Below are 25,243 nucleotides of genomic sequence, written 5' to 3' on the forward strand. Positions count from 1 at the left end.
TTTCATTCTTCTACATGTTGCTGGCCAATTATCCCAGTACCACTTGTCAAGGTGTGCTTTCCCCACTTTATATTTTGTTTGCTTTGTTGAAGATCGCTGGTCTCGAACTCCTGACCTCAAGTGATCCGTCCACCTCAGCCTCCCAAAGTGCTGGGATTACAGGCATGAGCCACCACACTGGGCCAAACGTTTTTTTTAAAAAATAACAACTATGTAATTATGTTCAGCAAAAGTGAAGATGGAAATTAAGGTACAGGTCACTTTGTTTCTTTCCCCTTTGCCTGGCTATCTCAGGAAGCAAGTGGCTAGGAAGTGGCCTCTTGTCACCTGTTTTCCATGCCTACCCTGTTTTACCATGTGGCAACACAAACCCCCATTCCCCTGCCCCATCTTTCTCTCACCTAGCTTCCCATTAACTGTTCTAGTTTGCTTCTTCCTTCAGGGCAGCAGACATGCCATCTCCCCCACGAAGTCCTCCCTGATCTCTCCATCTCTGAACCTTTATAACACTAAGTTACTAGTACACACAAATTTAGCTCTTGATCATATTTGGTCTTATAATCATTCTCTGATTCAAATATCAGAGTGGGAGCAAGAGTACTTTTTTTCAGTAGGAAATTCGATACAATTGTTGGCTATTGTTACTGTGAGAGGTAGCTTAACGGAATGATTCAGATAGATTAGGGTTAAAATTATGGCTCTGTTCCATCTCTTACAGGCTGAATGACTTTGGGCAAGTCATTCCCTGAGACTCAGTTCCCCTAACTAGAAAATGGGAATAATACTGCCTACTGATGACAGTGGTGAGCTGTCTGGAGCAGCCACTGCCATCATGCTGGCTACAGCTGGAAGGCGTGGCCAGGACTGCATGTTCCATGGAGCTGGCAAGAGCCACGGACAAGCAGGAGCTCCACCCCTTCTGAACTGGGGAGGGGGCTACCCAGGTGCCACTGCAGCTACCCAAACCATGGCTGAAGACCCAGGCCTCCCGCTCCACGGAGCAGGTAGAAGCCCCACCCTCTCGGGCACAGCTACAGCCACTCAAACCACGGCTGCAGACCCAGGCATCCCTGTACTCTTGGGGGTCCAGGAAGGCCCCTGCTTGCCTGTGCAGGCTCAGAGGTGCCTGCTCCCACTGCCTGGCCTCTCCCCCACTCCTTATGCCTGCTCTAATCTCAGAGCAGGGTTGGGGCCAAGCTCAGGCACTGTCACAGCCTGGCTGGGTGTGCTCACGCTAGGACTCTGTTGCCTCAGCCCCCTCCGGACTTTAGGTACCGACAAACATGGGAAAAAGCCAAGGTGGGGGCTGAGGGCGGCTCTGCGCTGGCCTGCACTTGCCCGTTGGCACGAGCAGCCCATTGTGCCCGTTGCCACAACTGAGGCAGGAGGCAGACACGCTCCTGGACAGAAGGGGACGAGTCCCTGTTGAGACCCCACCTTCAGGCCAGGGGGGCCTGAGGCCTGGGAGCTGGGCTGTGAGTCCCACAAACCAGGGTAGAGATTTGTGGTGCCTTTTTCAGCCTGCCCATGGCCGCCCATGGACCAACTGCATACACTTCTTCCCCTCTGAGACCCATAAAAGCCCTGGGTTCAGTCAGACCACAGAACAGAGGGAGGATGGGACAACCAGTTGTAGAGAGGAGCTACCTTCTCTGCTGAGAGCTGCAGACAATGGGACAACCTGCTTGTAGAATGCAGCCACTCACTTTACGGCCTCCTCTCTGCTGAGAGCTACAGAGAAGAGCCACCAACTCTAGGGGCTCCTCTCTGCTGAGAGCTGCAGAGACAATGGGATGACCTGCCCACAGAAAGGAGCCACTTCCTCTCTGCCAAGAGCTGCAGATGACAGGATGACCAGCTGCGGAGAGGAGTTACCTTCTCTGCTGATAGCAGGAGCTACCCTCTCTGCTGAGAACTGAACACTTGTTGGGACAACCTGCCTGCAGAGAGGAGCTACCCTCTCAGCTAGGAATTAAACACTCATCAGGACATCCTGGCCATGGCGAGGAGCTGCTTACTGCAGGTCTTCTCAGAGCTGTTCTATTGCTCAATAAAGCTCCTCTTTGTCTTGCTTACCCCTCCGCCTGTCTGTGTACCTCATTCTTCCCGGTCGTAGGACAAGAACTTGAGACTCACTGAATGGTGAGGCTAAAAGAGTTGCTGTAAGACAAACAGGATTGAAACATGTCCCTTGCCCGCCAAGTTATGAGTGAAGAGGAGAGACGAGCTGTGGCCCTTCAGGAAGCCCAGACCTGGGAGCTCCCTGATCCAGGGCTGTGACTCCCTCTTTGGGGCTCTGTGGTTCCTGGTGCCTCCAAGCTTCCGGGCACCACCTCATTCCCCAGCGCCAGCTGGGAAAGCTGCTTGTGGTGCACCTGGTCCAGCTGCAGCCTCACAGAGAGCTAGCGCCCATGCAAGCACCTTGAGCTGCCCACCCAGCAGCAGCAGCTGGGATGTCTGGCTGTGCAGAGGCCAGACTCCATGCTCACACACCTCTCTCTGCTCCACGCCTGACTCCAGTCTCCCTTAGAGGCATGGGATCCAGCCCAGTAGCATGAGCTGAGCACAGCCTGCCAGGCCGAGTGGGCGGAACAAGCCCAGAAGGCCTGAGCAAAACTAGGGCAAAGGCACCACCAGCCACAGGTTTCCAGCCAGAAAAGCAACACCCCAAAGATCCCATGTCACTACCTCAAGGGCTATTGTGAGATTTAAATGAGATATTTTTGTAAAGCATCTGTCACAGTACCTGGCCTATTGGAAGTGCTCTATAAATGTTAATTCCCTTCCTCCTAATGACTTTGTGAATGTCAGTTTTATCTCTCCAACAAGATGTTCTTGAAGACAGATCATATATTTTATGTATTTCATTAGATCATCCACATTCCTAGAACATAGCTCAATGCATCATACGCACTTAATTAAGTACTTCTTGGTTTAATCACAAGTAAAAATCATGGCTGTAGGTATGCCTTACAATAGACCAGTGTTTCCTAAATACTGGTACCAGGTGAACTGCATTAAACTCATCCAAAGAGCTTCTTCTTATTAGGGGTGGGGGTGAAGGGGTGGGGAAGACAGGGAACAGGGCCTTGCTCTATTGCCCAGGCCGGAATCCGGTGGCATGATCACATGGTCAGTGAAGCCTGGACCTGCCAGGCTCAGGTGATTGTCCCACCTCAGCCTCCCTTATAGCTGGGACTACAAGCACATGCCACCACACTCAGCTAATTTTTAAATTTTTCTAGAGACATGGTCTCACTATGTTTCCCAGGCTGGTCTTGAACTCCTGGCCTCAAGTGATCCTCCTGCCTCAGCTTCCCAAAGTGTTGGTATTACAGGTGTGAGCCACCACACTTGGTCCAAAGAGCTTCTTAAAAATAAAACTGCTAGATCCCTTCCCTAGATATTCTGATTAAGAAAGTCTGTTCTTGGGCCGGGCGCTGTGGCTCACGCCTGTAATCCCAGCACTTTGGGAGGCCGAGACGGGCGGATCACGAGGTCAGGAGATCGAGACCATCCTGGCTAACACGGTGAAACCCCGTCTCTACTAAAAATACAAAAAATTAGCCGGGCGCGGCGGCAGACGCCTGTAGTCCCAGCTACTCGGGAGGCTGAGGCAGGAGAATGGCGTGAACCCGGGAGGCGGAGCTTGCAGTGAGCCGAGATCGCGCCACTGCACTCCAGCCTGGGGGAAAGAGCGAGACTCCGTCTCAAAAAAAAAAAAAAAAAAAAAAAAAAAAAGAAAGTCTGTTCCATTAACTTCCAATAACTGAGAAAGGTCTTCCAATTTTTACTTTAGATATTTTTATTAGATATTTTTGCATTGCTTGAATTTTTAAATAAGTATCCTTTATTTTATAATTTTAAAATAAAGACAACTTTTAAATAAAAAAAAGAATAACTGACCAGAATCAGAAGTGAAATCTAGAGTACTACAAAATGTTTCTTTCATTAGTAATGGGCAATTTAAAAAATAATAATAATGAAGTAAAAATACGCCCTGGTCACAACTGGGGAAATATGAACATGGCCTGATATCAGATGATCATTTTGTTTTTTGTTTTAGATACAATTTTATGTTGTATCAAATGTCTTTATTCTTAGAATACACATGCTGAAATGAGAGTTTCAGGTGAAGTGTTATAACATCTGCAACTTTCAAATGGTCCAGCATATATGTACATATGCATATGTATGTATGTGTATATATACACATACACACATACATGAGAAATAAGGCAAAATGTTAACAATTGTTTAATTTAGTTGGTGGGTATTTGGGTGTTCAATTCATTACTCTTTCAAATTCTCAGTATGATTAAAATTTTTCTAATAGTTGGGGAAGAATATTCTCAGTTGATTCTGGTGATAATCTAGCTTGGGAACCACTGCTTTACCCAATTGATTTGTTCCTGAAGTTAGAAAAATAAGAATTCTGAGATACACAACATATAAATGCTCTGAAGGCAATAGTATTTAAAGAAATCTCATGTCACAATCTCCCCATAAAACACCGTCTCCTAATTAATTGTTCATAAACCTACATTTCACATAGGATTTGCTTAAGGTCAGCGCTCAGATAAGGGCAGACTTGAAATGCTGGTTAAGGGAAGAAGAGGCATGCACAAGCACAAAGCCTGAGGGTTGGACTTGACTCTTGTCTGCTCCCTAACTCCTGTCTTGCTGATTTACCTGTTGAATATTTATCAAACCAGTCCCCTCCTCTCCTCCACTCCTGCTACTGCCATGAGTCAGACTTCATCCTATCTCCCCTGCACCAGTGCTGAGAGCCCCAGCTGATGGTCCTGCCTCAGGTCCTACCCAGCTCAGATTCACTTCCACTTTGGCTAATACATATCCAAAACACGTGCTGGCTCGTCGCTCTTCTACTGAAAACCCTCAATGGCTTCCCATTTCAAAATCAAGTCCAGAACTCTTCAATCTGTTTATAATATCCTCTCAATTTTGCCAGCCTCAATTCTCACCAAATTCACATTTTATAGCCCAGTAACAGTGAAATCCCTGTGATACGTCTCACCGCCATGCTTCAGCCCATGCATTCCTACTCCACCTTGCTCAGGCATCACTCTCCTTCTGAAAGCTTTCTTGGATTCACCACCTGCCATGCCTTCCCTCCCATCTCCCATACAGAGGTCAGAGTCTCCTATTTGGTTCTCCCACAATACCTCAACAGAGTTTAACCCATGCAGTTATCCCACTGCTCACAATGATTTACTTATAAGACTATCTATTCCATATCCTGGGGCCTCTTGGGGAAGGACTGGATTTTATTCATCTTTGTAGCCCCAGTACTTACTTCTGCTTTGCTTTTCTGATGCCCCATTTTCTCATCTAGAGAATCAGAAGAATATCACCAACTTGAAAGGTTGGCATTAAGTATTCAAAGCTTACCACAGGCATACAATAGGCCTTCAGCACATTTGATTTATAATGTCAGCATCTCTTATTTTTCGCTTTCCAATTCTGCCCTTCAGGATTAGCTTCTTACACTGGCCCTGTGTCCAGCAAGGACACAGCAAGTAAGCTCCCCACCCATCTACATGCCAAAATAGTGAGGGTCTCAAACTCCACATCTGCCTCGGGCTTCCCCACCCTGCCAGTGCCCTCTGGACTCTAGGATGACTCAACTAAGGAACCAATGCAGTACTGCAAACGTTTCTTGAGCAGTTTTATGCAAGGCAATGTCCCTGATGCAGTGGAAAGTGATATAACATGTACAAAAAAATGTATGACCTCTTATAGGGTAGGGAAGGGTGAGGAGACAATTAGACAAGTGAAGGCAGTACAATTCAAAGAAGGAAAACTTTGTATATCTCTGGGCGTAGACAGAAAAGCCTTAGAGGAAGTGGCATTTGAGCTAGACCACAAAGGATGGATTTAAGCTAAGAGGCTGTTTCCAGAATTGTGTGTGTTCCACAAAACACAACACTGAAATGCTACTGTTACTCAGATGAAAAGTAAAGTAAATTTACAAAATGCTGCCTACTATGTAACCCTCTAGGAGATCTGCAATGCACAGTAACAAGCGTGAAGTAAAGAACCCTACTTAACTGTGTTGAACTCAGCATCCCAAGTTTGTTTGACTACTAGTTAATTCCCTATTTCTTTCTTCCTGGAGGAGAGAGTTATAGCATCTTTCAAGCTCTGAGGTGTCTTGAATTAGGGAACCCTATATAACTCCGTTTAACCGAGCATCCCAAGTTTGTTTGAACGCTAGTAAGTTCCCTATTTCTTTTCCCCTGGAGGAAGATGTATAGCAACTTGGAGAACACACTTTAAGAAACAACAGGTTAAATGTTACTCTTTGAAAGCTATCCATTTGCATTTTACCAGGACTTCACATTGATAATACCTTCATATCTGATTTTTTAACAACAAAATCAGCAATTTTTAAAATTCTCCTGACAGTTTGTCAGAAGAGAAAAAGCAATGGAAGATGCTGCAGAACTAAGAAGTTTCTCATTGTGAAGCACAGTGTAGACCATAAGCCTTTTAATCAAGCGAAGGAAACAACACATCTCTGACTGAGTCCATTCATTCTTTGTTAGGATGTTTACACTCTTATAGCTGCCCTCAATCCCTCTGCAACCTGCTGACTGCGTAAAAAAACACCAGACTTGAAAGCAAAGGGAAAAACATTGCATAACAACAAGCCACAGGGCATGTTTTGCTCCTTTATATTTACCAAACAGTTGTGCTTGTAAAAGACAAGAAGGAAAGGGGCACTGCAGCTCATCTGTCCCCACTCCTGAAATTACAATGCTGAATTATCTAGTCTGAAAGTTAACATGTTTACTGGGAGTGAGCCACTGTGCTCATGATACAAAGAAAAATAACGTATAGTTGTTACTTCACAAGCCAGGACAGATAGGTAAACAAACTGTAATGCAGCAAAGTGCAAGTAAACACTTCTATAATAAGAGGGGAGTACACAGAAGCTGGGACTCCTTACCTTTGCCTGGGCTTAAGGTCAAAAGAGAAGCATGTTAAAATACGGAAAAAGTCCTCTTTGTTCTTAAAGAATTGAAAAGGAGTTTTCCAGGCAAATAAAACATATACATAGGTATAGATAAACAGATATAGACAGATGATATAGATACAAGGCCAGGGATGGTGACTCACATCTATAATCCCAGCACTTTGGGAAGCCAAAGTGGGGGGATTGCTTGAGCTCAGGAGTTTGAGACTTGCCTAGGCAACATAGTGAGACCCCCATCTCTTCAAAAAAATTAAAAAATTAGCCAGGCGTGGTGGTGTGTACCTGTAGCCCTAGCTACAAGGGAGACTGAGATGGGAGGATCACTTGAGCCTGGGAGGCTGAGGCCGCAGTGACCTCTGATCATGCCACTGCACTCCCACCTAGGGTACACAGCAAGACCCTGTCTCAAAAAAAAGACATAGATATAGATACACATACACACATACATGAAAAAAAAATAAGGCCATAGGGCCGAGTAGAATAGGATACGTGATATGATTTGGATATCTGTCCCCTTCAAATCTCATGCTGAAATGTAATCCTCGAGGCCGGGCGCGGTGGCTCAAGCCTGTAATCCCAGCACTTAGGGAGGCCGAGGCCGGCAGATCACGAGGTCCGGAGATCGAGACCATCCTGGCTAACACAGTGAAACCCCGTCTCTACTAAAAATATAAAAAAAATTGCCGGGCACGGTGGCTCACGCTTGTAATCCCAGCACTTTGGGAGGCCGAGGCGGGCGGATCACGAGGTCAGGAGATCGAGACCATGGTGAAACCCCGTCTCTACTAAAAATACAAAAAATTAGCCGGGCGTGGTGGCGGGCGCCTGTAGTCCCAGCTACTCGGAGAGGCTGAGGCAGGAAAATGGCGTGAACCCAGGAGGCAGAGCTTGCAGTGAGCCGAGATCGCGCCACTGCACTCCAGCCTGGGTGACAGAGCGAGACTCCGTCTCAAAAAAAAAAAAAAAAATTAGCTGGGCATGTTGGCGGGCACCTGTAGTCCCAGCTACTTGGGAGGCTGAGGCAGGAGAATGGTGTGAACCCAGGAGATGGAGGTTGCGGTAAGCCGAGATCGCGCCACTGCACTCCAGCCTGGGGGACAGAGAAAGACTCCGTCTCAAAAAAAAAAAAAAAAAAAAAAAGAAATGTAATCCTCAATGTTGGAGGTGTGGCCTGGTGTGAGGTGTCTGGATCATGGGATAGATCCATCATGAATGGTTAGCACCATCCCCTTGGTGATGAGTGAATTCTGGCTCCGGTAGTTCATGTGAGATCTGGTTAAGAGTGTGGCACCTCTGTCCTCACTCTCCCTTGTTTCCACTCTCACATGTAACATTCTGGCTCCCGGTCACCTTCTGTCATGACTGTAAGCTTTCTGAGGTCTCACCAGAAGCAGAGGCCAGCACCACACTTCCTGTAAAGCCTGTAAAACTGTGAGCCAGTTAAATCTCTTTTCTTTATAATTTTCCCAGCTTCGAGTATTTATTTGTAGTAATGAAAAAATGAACTAACAATAGGATAGGGCAAGATTGAAAAGAAAAAAAAGAGCAGCCAATCTGGAGAAGGTGTCACACTGAACTACTGCATCGAATTTCACTTATTCCAAAAACCCCACGAAAATTCAGTAAAGTGATTTCTTCTTATTAAAAAAACCTTATAAGTACAGAGAAGATAAGAGAAGACAATGGTGTCTAATTTTGGAAGCTTGGGAAGCAGATGAACAAGTAGTAATTGACTTAGCATACTCAGAAAATGCGGAATTCAGCTGATTTAAACCACAGAATCCTTAAAAAACACAGGAACTGACAGTACCTTGTACTCCTGGAGCAGGTGTATAGGATGCTAGAATAAAGAACACAAGAGAGAAGGCTACTCAAGGAGTTAGATACCTAGATTCCCCCTCCTCATTAACAAAACTCCAAAGGCCTGTCTCTGAGGAGCACAAAACAGAAATATCCAGTATTTGCTTGAAATAATCTGAGGAGGGGGATTGGGGGATACAGAGCAAACTAAAATATCCATCAACTGAAAACTAGTGAACCTGAATGATGGGTACATGGGAATTCACTGTATTGCCCTCCCTACTTTTGTAAATCTTTGGCATTCCCCATAATAAAAAGTAAGAGTGTCTTTGGCCTGGCAGTATCCAGTGTGGATGAGGAGGAAACATATCATAGATAAGGCACTATGTTTACAGAAGGTAGAGTGCAAAGGTTCCCACGCTCCTTCTCTTGAGTACCAAAACATAGTCAGATAGAACCCCACCATCCGAAGAAGAGTGAAATACTCTTTGCTGGTGAATGTACTCAAGGGAAAACCTGAAGATGGTAACATCAGGGGAGCCCAACAAACAGCCCATCCAGATCACCCTACCGTGAGGCTCAGAGCTAATTATCTCCATTCTGTATTCAGAGTTTCCTGATGGTACTTTTTAAAAAGAGCTTTATGTCACATACCATATAATTCACCCTTTTAAAATATACAATTTTGCTCTAGGAACTAAACGAAAAAAAATAAAACATACATTTCAATGGTTTTTAGCATATTCACAGAGTTGTACAACCATCACCACAATCAATTTTAGAACATTTTCCATTCTCCCAATGAAAATCCTACATACATTAGTAGTCACTCTGCATTCCCCCCATTCCCCAGCTGCAAGTAACTACTGATCTATTTTTTTGTCTCTATAGATGTGTCCATTCCGGCCATTTCATATAAATGAAATCCTACACTGTGTGGTCTTTTGTGAGTGACTTCTTTCATTGAGCATAATGTCAAGGTCTTGACAGCTTCTTTTCCTCCCCCTCTTAATCAGGAGCAACACAGCCAAGGATCACATTTTAGAGTGACATCTTGGGAAAGCCTCTAATAAAGATACAGACCATGGCAAACACACAAAAAAGTGACTTGAAGGAAACAGATAATATGCAAGGGTGGAAATACCATTAATATTCTCACAAAAATGAAATAAAACTACATCCAGGAAACAAAAATAGGATTCTATATAAAGGAAACACAGAGAACAAAAAGAGCTCTTAGACATTGACAACATAATAGCAGACATTTTTTTAAATCTTCAATAAAAGGATTGAAAGATAAAATTGAAATCTTCTAAAGAATAAAATCAAAAGACAAAGATATGGAAACAACAGAGAGAAGTTAAGAATATTCTAAAGGTTCAGTACAGGTGGGGTCCTATATCCAAATAAGAGAAATTCCCAGGAAAGAACAGAAAAAAGAAAAATCATAACAATATAATTCAATAAAATTTCAGAGAACTGAAGGATGCAGGTTGCCAGATTGAAAGGGCCCAGCACACCAAGCACACTGTGAAATTCAGAAAACTGCAGACAAAGAGAAGATTTTACAAACCATCAGAGAGGAGGGAAAGACAAATAGGTTATATATAAAGAATCAGAAATCAGACCCCTTCCAACTTCTCTACAGCAACAATAAAAAGACAATAAAGTAATGCCTTTAAAATCTGAAGGAAGATGATTTTCAACTTAGAATGCAATACCCAAATAAACTACCAATAAAGCATGAGAATAGAACAAAGATACTTTAAAGTATACAAGACCCAGAAATTCATATTCCATGCACTGTTTTATAAGAAGCTCCTACTTTGGGAGGCTAAGACAGCAGGATTGCTTAAGCACAGCAATTTGGGAGCAGCCTGGCCAACATGGCAAGACCCTATCTCTACAAAAAGTGAAAAAGTTAGCCAGGCCTGGTGGCATGCACCTGTGGTCCCAGGTACTTGAGAGGATCACTTGAGCCCAAGAGTTCGAGGCTACAATGAGCTGTTTCACATCACCGCACTCCAGCCTGGGCAACTGAGTGAGACCCTTTCTCAAAAACAAACAAAAAAAAGCTCCTGGAGGATGTCCTTCACTAAGTGGTACACAGGAAACATCTACAGATCTAGCCCAAAGACAAGCAACATAGGACCCCAACATGACTACCACAGGAAGTAGCCAACCAGACTAAAGAAGTATAACTCAACAGACAGACACACTGAAGACAGCCATCACCAACAACCCCACTGCCATTAAACCCTCTTTTGTGTTGTGTTGAAATATTTTAAATATATAATTATAAAGTTTTCAAACACACATAAAAGTAGACCCCCAACACCCATTACCAAAATTCAACAATTACCAAGATTTTGACATGTTAACTTAATCTATCCCTTTTCCCCCCATTTTTTTATTTGCTTAAATATTTTATTATTATTATTATTTTGAGACAGGGTCTCGCTCATTGCCCAGGCTGGAGTGCAGTGGTGTCATCATGGCTCACTGCAGCCTCAACTTCTGGGATGCAGCAAACCACCTGCCTCAGTCTCCCAAAGTGCTGGGATTACAGGTATGAAACTTAGCATCCAGGCTGTTTAAATATTTTTAAACAAATTCTACATCATATCATTTTATCCCCATGTACCTCAGAACTCATCTCTATATTATTCATCTTCTTATACTATTATTATCACACCTGAATAAAAGTAACAGTAATTCCTTGATATCATCTCAAAAATGTCTTTTTACACACATCTATATGCATACTTGTAGCAGCACAATTCACAATTGCAAAGATATGGAACCGACCTAAGCGCCCATCAACCAATGAGTGGATAAAGAAAATGTGGTATATATCCACCATGGAATACTACTCAGCCATGAAAAGGAATAGAATAATGTCTTTTGCAGCAACTTGGATTGAGCTGGAAGCCGTTATTCTAAGTGAAGTAACTCAGGAATGGAAAACCAGATACCTTATTTTCTCACTTAAGTGGGAACTAAGCTATGAGGACACAAAAACAATACAGAGCAATATAATGAAATTTGTGACCTGGGGAAGGAGAGGGCAAGGGGAGTGAGAGATAAAAGACCACATATTGGATACGGTGTACACTTTTGTTGACAGGTGCACTAAAATCTCAGAATTCACCACTGTAGAATTTATCCATGTAACCAAAAACCACTTATAACCCAAAAGCCATTTAAAAAGTTTTTTTGATGTCTTTTCAATGCCAGGTGTGGTGGTTCATGCCTATAATCCCAGCATTTTGGGAGGCCAAAGCAGGAGGATCGCTTGAGCCCAGGAGTTCAAGAGTAGCCTGGGCAACATGGTGAGACCTCATCTCTTCAAAAAATAAAAAAAATAAAAAATTAGTTGGGTGTGGTGGTATATGCCTGTAGTCCCAGCTTCTTGGGAGGACTGCTTGAGCTCAGGAGGTCAAGGCTATGGTGAGCCGTGTTCATGCCACTGTACTCCAGCCTGGGTGACAAAGCGAGACCCTGTCTCAAAAAAAAAAAAAAAAAAGGTCTTTTTTTGGCACGTGTGGTGGCTCATGCCTATAATCCCAGCACTTTAGGAGGCTGAGGTGGGCAGATCACCTGAGGCCAGGAGTTCGAGACCAGCCTGGCCCACATGGTGAAACCCCATCTCCACTAAAAATACAAAAATTAGCTGGGCATGGTGGCACGCACCTGTAATCCCAGCTACTCAGGAGGCTGAGGCAGGAGAATTGCTTGAACCCGGGAAGCAGAGGTTTCAGTGAGCTGAGATCGTGCCATTGCACTTCAGCCTGGGCGACAGAGCAAGACTCCATCTCAAAAAAAAAAAAAAAAGTCTCTTTGCAATTAAACTAAATTGTGTCCCCCCACAAGTTCATACATATATTGAAGCCCTAATTCCCAGTACCTTAGAATGTGACTGTTCATGTATTTGGAGATAGAGCCGTTAAAGAGGTAATGAAGTTAAAATGAGATTGTTAGGGTGGGCCATAATCCAATCTAACTGGTGTCCTTATACAAAGAGGAGAATAGGACATGTAGCAGGACACTGGGAGTGTGCATATACAGAGAAATGACCATGCAAGGAGGTGGCAAGAGGGCAGCCATCTGCAAGCCAAGGAGAGAGGCCTCAGAGGAAACCAATCCTGCCAGCACCTTGATCTTGGACTCCTAGCCTCCAGAACTGTGAAAATATTAATTTCTGTTGCTTAAGCCATCCAGTGTGTGGTATTTTGTTATGGCAGCCCTAGCAAACTAACACATAGACTATTGAATCAAAACAAGTTTCACACATGACATCTGGTTATAATTCTTAAGTCACTTTATTATTTTTTCATGTCATTGACTTGTTGCGGAAGCCAAGTCAGTTGTCTGACAGAATGTTCTACATTCTAAATTTTTCTGTTTGTTTCCTTAGAGTGTAATTCAACTTGTCATCCTTTCCCCCATCTTTCCAATATATTAAAGTTAGCTCTAGAGGCTTGATGAGATTTTAGAAGTCAACGTTTGGGTAAGAATATTCCATAAGTGGTGCTGCATATTCTTTTTTTTTTTTTTTGAGATGGAGTTTCGCTCTTCTTGGCCAGGCTGGAGTACAATGGTGCAATCTCGGCACAAAGCAACCTCCGCCTCCCAGGTTCAAGCGATTCTCCTGCCTCAGCCTCCAGAGTAGCTGGGATTATAGGCATGTGCCACCACACCTGGCTAATTTTGTATTTTTAGGAGAGATGGGATTTCTCCATGCTGGTCAGACTGGTCTCAAACTCCCAACCTCAGGTGATCCGCCTGCCTTGGCCTCCCAAAGTGCTGGGATTACAGGTGTGAGCCACCAGGCCCGGCCTGCATATTCTCTTTTTAACCTGACAAAAAATGCATAGGTAAACTTGGTCGAGGTTCTTTTCTGCCTCTATTTGTCTTGACCATGTGCTGATGAAGTACCTGCTCATCCCCTCCACACTATTTGTTTGGGTTAGTTGGTGACATTCACTTTATCCTACAGAAGAGTTTTGCTTTGACCTACTCCTTGAGAGCTGAAAGGAGGCCAAAGAAAGACTGGAAGTAGAAAAGACAGAGCCGTCCACTCTTTGTGACCATATTCCGTATGTCCAGTGTGTGCCCACACTACAACCCTGTCAGATGTCTCAATAGTAGTGATCCTCATTTCCTAGGACTCACTCACACCCTTGCCCACTGACTTCCCCATTAGAGCCTTTTAAACCCCCTGGGAATCTAAAGCTATATTATGACCCAGAGTTTAGATCTAACAGTGACAAAGCTTGCTAGGTTTGTGCTTGCTTCTTGGTTTTTTAAAAAACAACATTTGTTTTAGTAATACAAACATAGGTGGTTAAACTGTACAGAAAAGTAAGAACGATGAACACAAAAGTCAAGATAATCATTATGTCTGGTGAGAAGGAAAGGGGGTATGATTTCAGGGCAGAGAGTAGACAAACAGCTTCTAGGATACAAATAATGTTCCATCTGATAAATTGGATGGCAAATTCACAATTTTCTTTCTTTTATTCTTTGAGACAGCATCTCACTATTTTGCCCAGGCTGGTCTTGAACTCCTGGCCTCAAGCAATCCTCCAACCTCAGCCACCTGAGTAGCTGGAATTGCAAACATGTGCTACTGCATCTGGCCACAATTTTTATGTTCTTCTTTAAACTGTAAATATGTATTTAAAACATTCTTTCATATGCATTGTATGTTTCGCACTAATTATTTTTCTGTAAGCAGTCCACCATAGCTAGAACACAGGGTTTGAAGAGGAGAGTAAAAGGAGAAAAGAATGGAAAAGGAGTTTACTCTAAAGGCAAATAGGAACCTTAATCATGCTCTCTTGGGAGTAACATCAGGGAACATTTATACCCAATATCAATTAAAATGGCTTTCTCATAATCTATCTATCAAGAATGATAGGAAAAATCCATTTTTTCTAAGTTACCTAGATATGAAATACCCAACATCTTAAGCATCTCACTGGGGAATGTAATAATATGGTTTTGATGTATTTTTCCAGGGAGCGGAGTTTCAGCTTGCCCTAGGGAACATGTTTGCCTCAAATTCTTTTTTTTTTTTTTTTTTTTTGAGACAGAGTCTTGCTCTGTCGCTTAGGCTGGAATGCTGGAATGCAACAGCATGACCTCAGCTCACTACAACATCTGCTTTCCGGGTTCAAGTGATTCTCCTGCCTTAGCCTCCAGAGTAGCCAGGATTACAGGCACATGCTACCACACCCAGCTAATTTTTGTATTTTTAGTAGAAACAGGGTTTCACCATGTTGGTCAGGCTGGTCTCGAACTCCTGACCTCAGGTGATCCGCCCACCTTGGCTTCCCAAAGTGCTGGGATTACAGGTGTGAGCCACTGAGCCCAGCCTGCCTCAAGTTCTTAAATGACACAAAGCTGGGAGGGATGCGGAACAAATGTTTTACATGACAGAATTAGAATATATTTTGGCAAGCTGGAGTGATGGGTCAAATCTAGGTCAATTTCTAATAACATCTCCCATTTGTTGAGAACACTCGATATGCCAAGAGCTTTACATAATTTATCTCATTTAATCCCTACAATCACACGGTGAAGCTGAGACCCAGGAAAGTAACTTGCCCAAGGTCATAAAGCAAGTTAATAGCAGAGTCATAATTTGAACCTAGGTCTGCAGGCTCAAGTTTCAGTCTCAAGTGAGATTCCTTCAGCCACCAGAAATTAACATTCAAAACTGAATCCTCTGCTATCACATTGGGAATTAAGAAAACAATAATAAATAAATAAAAATCTCAATCCTCTTTAATTCAGCCTGTCACCCTTAGAAAACTGCATCACCCAACCTCAACCCCCTTGGGCATATGAGGGTATCAAGTAACTCCAAAGAATCATCAGATCAAATGAAAAAACAAACAAAAACAAAAAAGAATAATCAGATCAGGCCATTTTCATTAATGTAGCATCTGGGGACCCCGATAGCTGCCAGGAAACATCCATCTGTCCTCAAGAGCAAGTCCATCCTCAAAAGCAAGCTGTAACAGGATTCTCTCTGCAACCCATTCCCAGCTCAGCCATGTCTGCCTCCCCATCTGTATTTAAGACTTTGCAAAACTCAAGCTCTGCAGTTATAAATGGAGGCCCCTTACCACAAAGATTGCTGAGCAAGACCCCTCAGCCAGGCTATTCCCTACCTTCAATTTTCTCTCGTCCTCAGGGGCACTGTGATTTGATGGGTGTGTATAGCTGAGAGAGCAGCACAACCGGCTCCAGTGCACAGTCATATCCAATGGAGCTATCCCGAAAGACAGCCAGAGAATTTTAATGAAAACCAGAAAACCCCTGGCTGCTAAGTCCAACTGCAGTTCAGGCCTGCCAGCCCCTCCCCCTGCAGCTAAGAATCTCTGAGCCAGCTTTGCCCCAAAGAGCAGGGAAGAAAATCTATTTTGCATTCAGTAAATCCTTCCATAGCAGCCACTTCCCAGGGTCATTTAGGTTAAAGGTGAGGCATATGATAACTGCAACAGGACCCAGGGACCCTGAGAGGCACAGGGTGTGGCAGCAGCAGATTTGAGCCAACAGATTATGAAACAGTCATTTAGAAAAAAAACAAAAAGTCTTTCCTTCTGCCAAAGCTCTCTGCCCACAGCTGCATACAAGGCTAGTGAGGAATCTTAACAAGCTTAAAGGGGCCGTATTTCAGATACTCGAGAACCAAGGTGGGAGGAAATAAGTATTTTGAGCACTTACTATGTATCAGGTGCTCTGATCTCATTTCATCCTCACTGTGAGATGGGAACTGTAAACTGCATGTAACAGATAAGAACATTGACTCAGAGAGGTTCCATAACTTGTCTAAGGAACACAGTTAGCAAGATGGGAAGCAAGACTGAAAGTTCAATGTGGGTGAGGCTCATCAGAAGTATCAAACTTTTTGTTCGCAGAGAGCAGAAAAAAATAAAAAGAAAAGAAAAAAAGAAAAAGAAATACTAAACTCAAAATCCTGACTAATAAAAAGAATGATCATTTACTGACCACTGGCTATGTGCCAGGCACTAAGCTAACATTTTTACATGCACCATATCATCTAATCCTCACAGCAACTAGATAAGATACAGGTCATTATTACCTCCATTTAATAATGAGCAAACTACAGCTCAGACATTCAATAATTTGATCAAGGTAACTGCATAACCAGGATTGGTACCCAGGTCTATCTAATTCTAGAGTGCTCACCTTAAAACACTCATCCTAACAGCCTTCAGAAGGGAGCCACCTAGATCATCATGCCAAGCACGCAAGTTGCAGGGAGATTTCTGCTCCCCTCCCCAGCAGGTAATGCATATTCCAGACTTGCCTTTCAATTCCTCCCAGCACTCTTCAGTGGAGGCACAGTATCACTGGCTCTGGGAGAGCTGATAGCTATGTCTCCACCTTCCCATGCACCATGGGCTCAGTTGTCCCGACATGAGTGAAGGAGAAGACCACCACCATGATCCAGAGACTCCCATGAGTATAGAAGCAGACAGCTTCTTTCCCCAAGCCCTGCTCCATAGGCCTATGCAACCTCGAGCAGCAACCTCTTCCTCAACAGCTCACAGGCCTGTTTTGTATTCTTAACAGGAGACCACGTGCCTTCTTTTTGAGCAACTGTGATTTCCCAAGGGAGATGACTGTCTAGACACAGCATCTATCTTGACAACCAGACTGGGCCACACGATGTTAGGTCTGATAATTTAATTTTAGGGTGTGTGTTCAGCTCTCCAGTGAAGGCTCTGTGCTTGGCACCTCTGGATAATCAGATTGAGTATCACTCAGTGCAACAGCTGACACCTTGGGTTAGAACCGTCTTTCCAGCCAGGCAAGTGTTACTTGAGGGAAGTCACAGGCATCTTATGGATCACACACACACAGGCACAACACACAAACAGTTCCATTAATGAGGCTGAAACTTGATAGAACTCTTCTATGCATGTTCAGAATTAAGCACCAGGCTTTGACTGGTGGTGGACTGAATACTTAATATGTATCAGGTACTGTGGTGGGTACATTCACAGCCAATATCTTAACTGACCAGCACAACATTCTGTAAGGTAGATAGAATTGCTATTACACAGATGGCGCAATTAAAGCCCAGAGAGATAGCATAATTTGCCCAAAGTCACATAGGAAGTGGCAAAGCTCGGGTTCAAATTCTTTTTTTTTTTTTGAGATGGAGTCTCACTCCATCTCCCAGGCTGGAGTGCAGTGGCGCCATCTTGGCTCACTGCAACCTCCACCTCCCAGGTTCACACAATTCTCCTGCTTCAGCCTCCCCAGTAGCTGGCAATACAGGCAGGCACCACCATGCCCAGCTAATTTTTGTATTTTTAATGGAGTCAGGGTTTTATTATGTTGGCCAGAGCTGGTCTCGAACTCTTGACCTCAAGTGATCTTCCCGCCTCGGCCTCCCAAAGTGCTGGGATTACAGGCATGAGCCACCAGGCCCGGCCTCAAATTCATTTTTAATATGACTCCAATACCCTTTCAGTCAATTATGAGTCCATTCATTTATTCTTCAGATAGTTACTGAGCACCTTCTATAAGCCAGCTACTGTGACACCTACAGAGGATATAACTGTTAATGTAAGGTAGGTCCAGTCACCAAAGAAGTAATGTTCTCATGAGGATAGATGACAATGCAGATAGATAATTACAGAATGATGAGATGGGGCCTTAGAGGAGTAATGGGGTCAGGCCTCTCTGAGAAAGTGAGATGTGAGCTGAGACCTGAAAGATGAGAATGAGCCAGGCATTTGCAAAGCTAGGAAAAGAGCGCAGGCAATAGATACAAGAAGTGCAAGGGTTGGCTACTGGAAAAGGCTTGGCGTGTCCAAGGAACATAAAGGAGAACAGGGACCAAGGCTGGGTGAGCAACAGGGAAGAAAAGAACGGTTGAGATGACACAGGGCCTTGTTGATCATGGAAAACACTTTGAATTTTGTCGAAAGGGCAATGGGAGATCAAAGAAGAGTTTTAATCAGGGAAATAGTGTAATCTGATTTGCGCTTTAAAGAGATAATTCTGGCTGCTATGTGGAGAAGTGAGTGTAGGGAGTGGCCAAGACTTAGGAATAGGGGAGAGATAATGGTGGCCTGGACCAAGATAATGGTAGGGGAGAGGATTTTATATTTGGGAATAAAAAAGAAAATACTTGAGGTGATACTAAGTGTTTTTTAAAAAATAAATAAATAAAAATTTTGAAATTTAATTACAATTTTAAAAAATAAAAAGACAAACGATTTTTTTTTTTTTTTTTTTTTGAGATGAAGTCTTATTCTGTTACCCAGGCTGGACTACAGTGGTGTGATCTCGGCTCACTGCAACCTCTGCCTCCTGGGTTCAAGCAATTCTCCTGCCTCAGCCTCCCTAGTAGCTGGGATTACAGGCGCCCACTATCATGCCTGGTTAATTTTTGTATTTTTAGTAGAGACAGGGTTTCGCCACGTTGGCCAGGCTGGTCTCGAACTCCTGACCTCACGTGATCCACTCGCCTCGGCCTCCCAAAGTGCTGGGATTACAGGAATGAGCCACTGGACCCAGCCGAATGAATTTTTAAAAAAATAATGAAAATACTTGCTGATGAATGGTATGTGAATGGTGAAGGGAACAAACTCCTGGGTTTCTAGCTTGAACAACTGGGTAGAGAGTGGTACCACGTATTAAGAGACTGGAGGAGAAGCAAAATGGTCGTGAGATAGCCAACTATATCACACTAAGAAGAAAACAAAAGTGGACCCCAGTTGTGTTTGTTCAAGGGGAAGCTAGGAATTAAAGGCCTGGAGCTGCTACTCTGGTGAAGATAAAGTGTTTGGGGGTTATGATAGAGACTAAAGTGCAAGAATCTGAAAGGATGCCTTAGGAAACAGGGGTTCCACTTACTCCATGTGGCCATCACGACCAAACTGGGACCAACGTGCGGAAGACAGACACAGGAAAGGAATTCAGACTGACATAAGGAAGGGCTGTCTCGTGGTCAGAGTGGGAGAGGGTGAATGATGACTTCTCTGTCATTGGAAGGGTTAAAGAAAAAAACAGATGACCCCTTGACTACAAGGTTAGAGAGAGAATTCAGTAATTGAACAGGGAAAATGCTACATAAAATCCTTCTAAACTCTGGAATTCTGTGGTTTTAAGATAAAATTTTAATTAATCTAACCTTCAGGACTGGAGTTTCTCCAACAGGGCAGAACTCCCTTGGTATGTCCTACCTCTCAGAAGGCAAATGAGAACAACGTTAGCTAATTTTAGTCACTATAAAGTGACTCCTAGTTCATTCCTAAGTGTCAAACAAGATGCTGAAATGCTTTTTGGTGTAGGTAAAAGGCATACGCTATGGAACTGGATATCCTTTTTTTTTTTTTTTTTGAGACGGAGTCTTGCTCTGTCGCCCAGGCTGGAGTGCAGTGGCACAATCTCGGCTCACTGCAAGCTCCGCCTCCCGGGTTCACGCCATTTTCCTGCCTCAGCCTCTCCGAGTAGCTGGAACTACAGGCGCCCGCCACCACGCCCGGCTAATTTTTTGTATTTTTAGTAGAGACGGGGTTTCACCGTGGTCTCAATCTCCTGACCTCGTGATCCGCCCGCCTCGGCCTCCCAAAGTGCTGGGATTACAAGCGTGAGCCACCGCGCCCGGCCACAGAACTGGATATCCTATATCTGCAATTGATTAGCGCTGTGCCCTCTGGCAAATTATTTAAATCCTCTGAATCTCAGTTTATTTCTTTGAAATAGGGGGAAAGCAATGCCTATCTCAAGATGTTTACTGTGAGGACCAAAGCCTTATACCTGATACATTCTATTAAGAATAATAATGAGGCTGGGTGCAGTGGTGCACACCTGTAATCCCAGCACTTTGGGAGGCCGAGACGGGCAGATCACCTGAGGTTGGGAGATCAAGACCAGCCTGGCCAACATGGTGAAACCCCGTCTCTACTAAAAATACAAAAATTAGCCAGGCATGGTGGGGGCGCCTGTAATCCCAGCTACTTGAGAGGCTAAGGCAGGTGAATCACTTGAACCTGGGAGGCAGAGGTTGCAGTGAGACAAGATTGCACAACTGCATTCCAGCCTGGGCGACAAGAGAGAAACTCCATCTCAAAAAAAAAAAAAAAAAAAAGAAGAAGAAAAATAGCTAACATCTATTACTACAGATCCATAACTATATGCTAGGCATGTGCTATGTGCATTTAAAAAAATCCAATCCTTACAACAACCCAGAAAGTAGCCACTATTATTATTCCATTGTAAAAATCAGAAAATTGATTTCTAAAGGTAAAGTAACTTATCCAAGAGTCATATAATTAATTAGTAATTGCCCAAATTAGGAAAAAACAAACTTCGACAAAGTTGAAAGAAAAAGACAAAGAAAACCATATTTAGATAATTTGAAAAAAAGTTACCTACTGTTGAATTAACAAACAATTCATTTCACCAACTAGTCATTTAGTAAATATTTATTGAACATATAAATAAATAACTGAATGAATGATTCCAATGAATATTTCTTGAGTTCCTGCTAGGCACAACATCAAGAAACTAGGGTTACAGAAAACGTACATCAATTTAATTGAAAGTTTGCCATTAACACCACAATCTTCAAACTGCAAATAAACTGCCAACATAACAACACTTAGTCCATGATAAAAAGTCCTAAGAAATGCCTTTCTCAGCTAAGCGCAGTGGCTCCTGACTGTAGTCCCAGCACATTGGGACGCCAAGGCGGGCAGATACCTTGAGCTCAGGAGTTTGAGACCAGCCTGGGCAACATGGCAAAACCCCATCTCTACAAAAAATACAAAAATTAGTCAGGTATGGTGGCATGTGTCTGTGGTCCCAGCTACTTGGGAGGCTGAGGTGGGAGGATCACTTGAGCCTGGAATGTTGAGGCTTCAGCTAGCCAAGATCACGCCACTGTACTCCAGCCTGAGGAAGTCAAAATTCTTGGGGAAGTCAAAACTCTTAGAGGAGAGCTCTGAGCAGTAAGCAGAGAACTAAGAGCACACAACAATGGAAGCTGAGAAAGGAGGTGGTCTCAAAGAAAAGATGAGTAAGACTTCCATAGGAAGCAGAAATCAAAAAGAAGAAAGGCTGAAAAAATGGCCGACTTAATAAGTAGGAGTTTGTCAATGGACTTCTCTGGAACTGTGGGGAAAGAAATCAAGTTTCAAAGGGCAACTGGATGAATGGGTTAAAGAGGAAGAGGAGGCAGTCTTTTAAGAAGTTTGGCAGTAAAAGGAGGGAAAGGGTAAGAAAAGTAAGTAGTCTGATGAGGAGAAGCAGCAAGACTGTTAATAAGAGTATAAGGTGAGGAGCAGGAGCCAAAAGAAAAGGAAAAGTTGAAGACAGAAGATAGATGGAGAAGATGTAAGAAAGAAACAAGAGGACCAGACTCCAGCACGTCAAGAGGGGATAGGATACAACACACAAGTGAAAGGCTACCCTTGGGAAATAAGTCACCTTCTGCTCTAAGACAGAAATGAAAGAAAAGAGATTTTGACAAATGGACATGGTGAAAAGTTACTCTGAATCAACCTTGAATACAGTACAGAGAGTGATCACATTGAATAACACTATTTTGGGCTGGGTGCAGTGGCTCAGACCTGTAATCCCAGCACTTTGGGAGGCTGAGGTGGGTGGATCACCTGATGAGTTCGGGAGTTCGAGACCAGCCTGACCAACATGGAGAAAGCCCATCTCTACTAAAAATACAAAATTAGCTGGGTGTGGTGGTGGACACCTGTAATTCCAGCTACTCAGGAGGCTGAGGCAGGAGAATCGCTTGAACCTGGGAGGCGGAGGTTGCAGTGAGCCGAGAGTGTGCCATTGGCACTCCAGCCTGGGCAACAAGAGCGAAATTCTGTCTCAAAAAAAAAAAAAAAAAAAAAAAATTGAATAACACTATTTTGAACTGAAAATAATATTGATTTTCTTGGATTACTCCTAACTTGGCATTGAAAAGGACAACTACCATTTGGATATAAGTTCTATGCAGTTAAAAATCAGAATCCTTTTTTTCTGGACAGGAAGTAGGATTTATTGGGGGGCATTAGGAGGGAGCAGCACAGTGGAAGCCTTCGTGAATGCAGGGCCTGCCACTTGCCCAGAAGGCCATGACTGGGGATGTATTTGACCCCACAGCCATCCGGGATGAGCCACTTCTCATACCAGAGCCACCATGTCTTCAAATTCATCTGCACTGGCTGGGCACAGTGGCTCACACCTGTAATCCCAGTAGTTTGGGAGGCCAAAGTGGGCAAATGACTTGAGGCCAGAAGTTTGAGACCACCCTGGCCAGCATGGTGAAACCCCATCTCTACCAAAAAAATACAAAAATTAGCTGGGCGTGGTTGCGTGTGCCTGTAGTCCCAGCTACTCGGGAGGCTGAGGCAGGAGTATTGCTTGAACCCAGGAGGTGGAAGTTGCAGTGAGCTGAGATCACATCACTGTACTTCAGCCTGGGAGACAGACCAAAACTCTGTCTCAAAAAAAAAATAAAAAATCATCTGCATCGAACTTTGTAAAGCCCCACTTCTTTCAGATATGGATCTTCTGGTGACCAGGGAACTTGAACTTGGCCCTGTGGAGGGCCTCAATCACATGCTCCTGGTTCTGTAGTTTGGTGTGGATAGACAAGACGACTTGGCCAGTGTGAACCCTGACCAAGGCTCCTTGAGGCTTTCCAAAGGCACCTCCACTGTCTGGAGCCTAAACTGGGGACAGTACAAGGTCAGAGACATAAACATATGTTAGAAAGGGCTGTCTCCAAGGTCCCTTAGAGCAACCCATACAAGAAACAGGCTGCATACACTACTAAGGAAGCTGCTGTTTGCAGCTATTGCACACCAGGCCCCAAAGAGGAAAGGAACTAGGTTGGCTTAATTGGCTGCAGAAAAATCAGTCTCACCGAGATGTTGGTTATGTTCTGTTTCTTAATCTGGACACTGGTTACCCTGATGTGTTCAGTTTGTGAACTTTATTAAGCTGAAAAAAAAGTTTTTATAAACTTTTTAACTTTAAAACTTTTTTTAAAAAGTTTTTAACCTAGGCCATGTGCGGTGGCTCATGCCTATAATCCCAGCACTTTAGGAGACTGAGCTGGGTAGATTTTGCTTGAGGCTAGAAGTGTGAGACCAGCCTGGCCAACATGGTGAAACCCTGTCTCTAGTAAAAATACAGAAATTAGACAGGTGTGGTGGCACACGCCTGTAATCCCAGCTACTCAGGAGGCTGAGGCAGGAGAATCGCTTGAACCCGGGAGGCAGAGGTTGCAGTGAGCACTGCACGCCAGCCTGGGCAACAGAATGAGACTCTGTCTCAAAAAAAAAAAAAAAATTAGTTTTTAACTTAGAATCACCACTCCTCTACTATTTGTTCAGTTTTTAAAAGAGTAACTCAAGAAAACTATATCTTCCTTCAGACAGGGAACACTCCTTACCATTCTTTTAGATCCCCATAGCACTAAATCAGACTAGATATACAGTAGGTATCTAATGAATAATGTGATTGGAAGAATGCTAACACCAAATGTTGAGACTTAAAACAAATCTAGGCCAGTTGCAGTGGCTCATGCCTGTAATCCTAGCACTTTGGGAGGCCAAGGTGGGTGGATTGCCTGAGCTCAGGAGTTCAACACCAGTCTGGGCAACACGGTGAAACCCCATCTCTACTAAAAAAATATATAAAAAATTAGCCAGGTGTGGTGGCACACACCTGTAATCCTAGCTACTCAGGAGGCTGAGGCAGGAGAATTGTTTGAACCCAGGAGGCAGAGGTTGCAGTGAGCCAAGATCGCACCACTGCACTCCAGCCTGGGCGACAGAGCGAGACTCCATCTCCAAAAAAAAACAAAAACAAAAAAACCCACAAATCTTTCTCTAGGAAATGGCACCTTCGTAACTGCAAAATCTGGCAGCCCCAACTTTAGCCAGTGATTCCACTTAGCATCACTAATGATCTGGACAAACTAAAATGATGTGCCTCCTTTTGTGATGGTATGGGAAATATACAACCTCAGCTTTAGAATTCTTGCCCAAAATATTTAACCTGTATATAATCATGCAGAAATAATTATACAAATTCAGATTGTGAGATATTGTTAAGAAAACAGACTTGGAATCTTAAAAATATCATGAAACACAAATAAGCGGGGAGACTCCTATAGATTTAAAGAGACTAAAGAGGCAAAACAACTACATTTAATGTGTAATCTTGTTTGGATCCTGGATTAAAAACAAACCGACAGTTATAATGATTAACATTACAACATTAACATTATTATTAATGGTATTTGGACAATAGGGACATGATAGATTGCAAAAATGGCTGTGATTGTTCATGCCCCTGTATCCATGCCTTTGAGCAATATGACTTTGCAGTTATACCCATCAAGAGGAGCGTGTGACTTGTTTTGACCAA

General features: G+C 43.6%; 1 protein-coding gene and 1 non-coding gene across 3 annotated transcripts in view; both read right to left on the bottom strand.

Annotated features, from left to right (window-relative positions):
• Positions 1-25,243, bottom strand: part of RAB30 (RAB30, member RAS oncogene family) — a 97,128-nt gene that overhangs the window by 42,317 nt on the left and 29,568 nt on the right. The window contains exon 1 of one of the 2 annotated variants that reach the window (XM_032167037.2): positions 15,982-16,103. The exons of the other annotated variant lie outside the window; for it this stretch is intronic. The gene's annotated coding sequence lies outside the window, so the exon portion shown is untranslated. Of the gene's footprint in view, positions 1-15,981; positions 16,104-25,243 lie in introns of those variants that run through there. 2 annotated transcript variants of the gene reach the window in all.
• LOC116477542 (small nucleolar RNA SNORA70) lies at positions 23,583-23,717 on the bottom strand. The gene has a single exon (XR_004250509.1). It is a non-coding gene; the product is annotated as a small nucleolar RNA SNORA70 (small nucleolar RNA).

This window comes from Hylobates moloch, unplaced genomic scaffold (genome assembly GCF_009828535.3).
Source record: "Hylobates moloch isolate HMO894 unplaced genomic scaffold, HMol_V3 SCAFFOLD_11, whole genome shotgun sequence".
Taxonomy (NCBI): Eukaryota; Metazoa; Chordata; class Mammalia; order Primates; family Hylobatidae; genus Hylobates; species Hylobates moloch.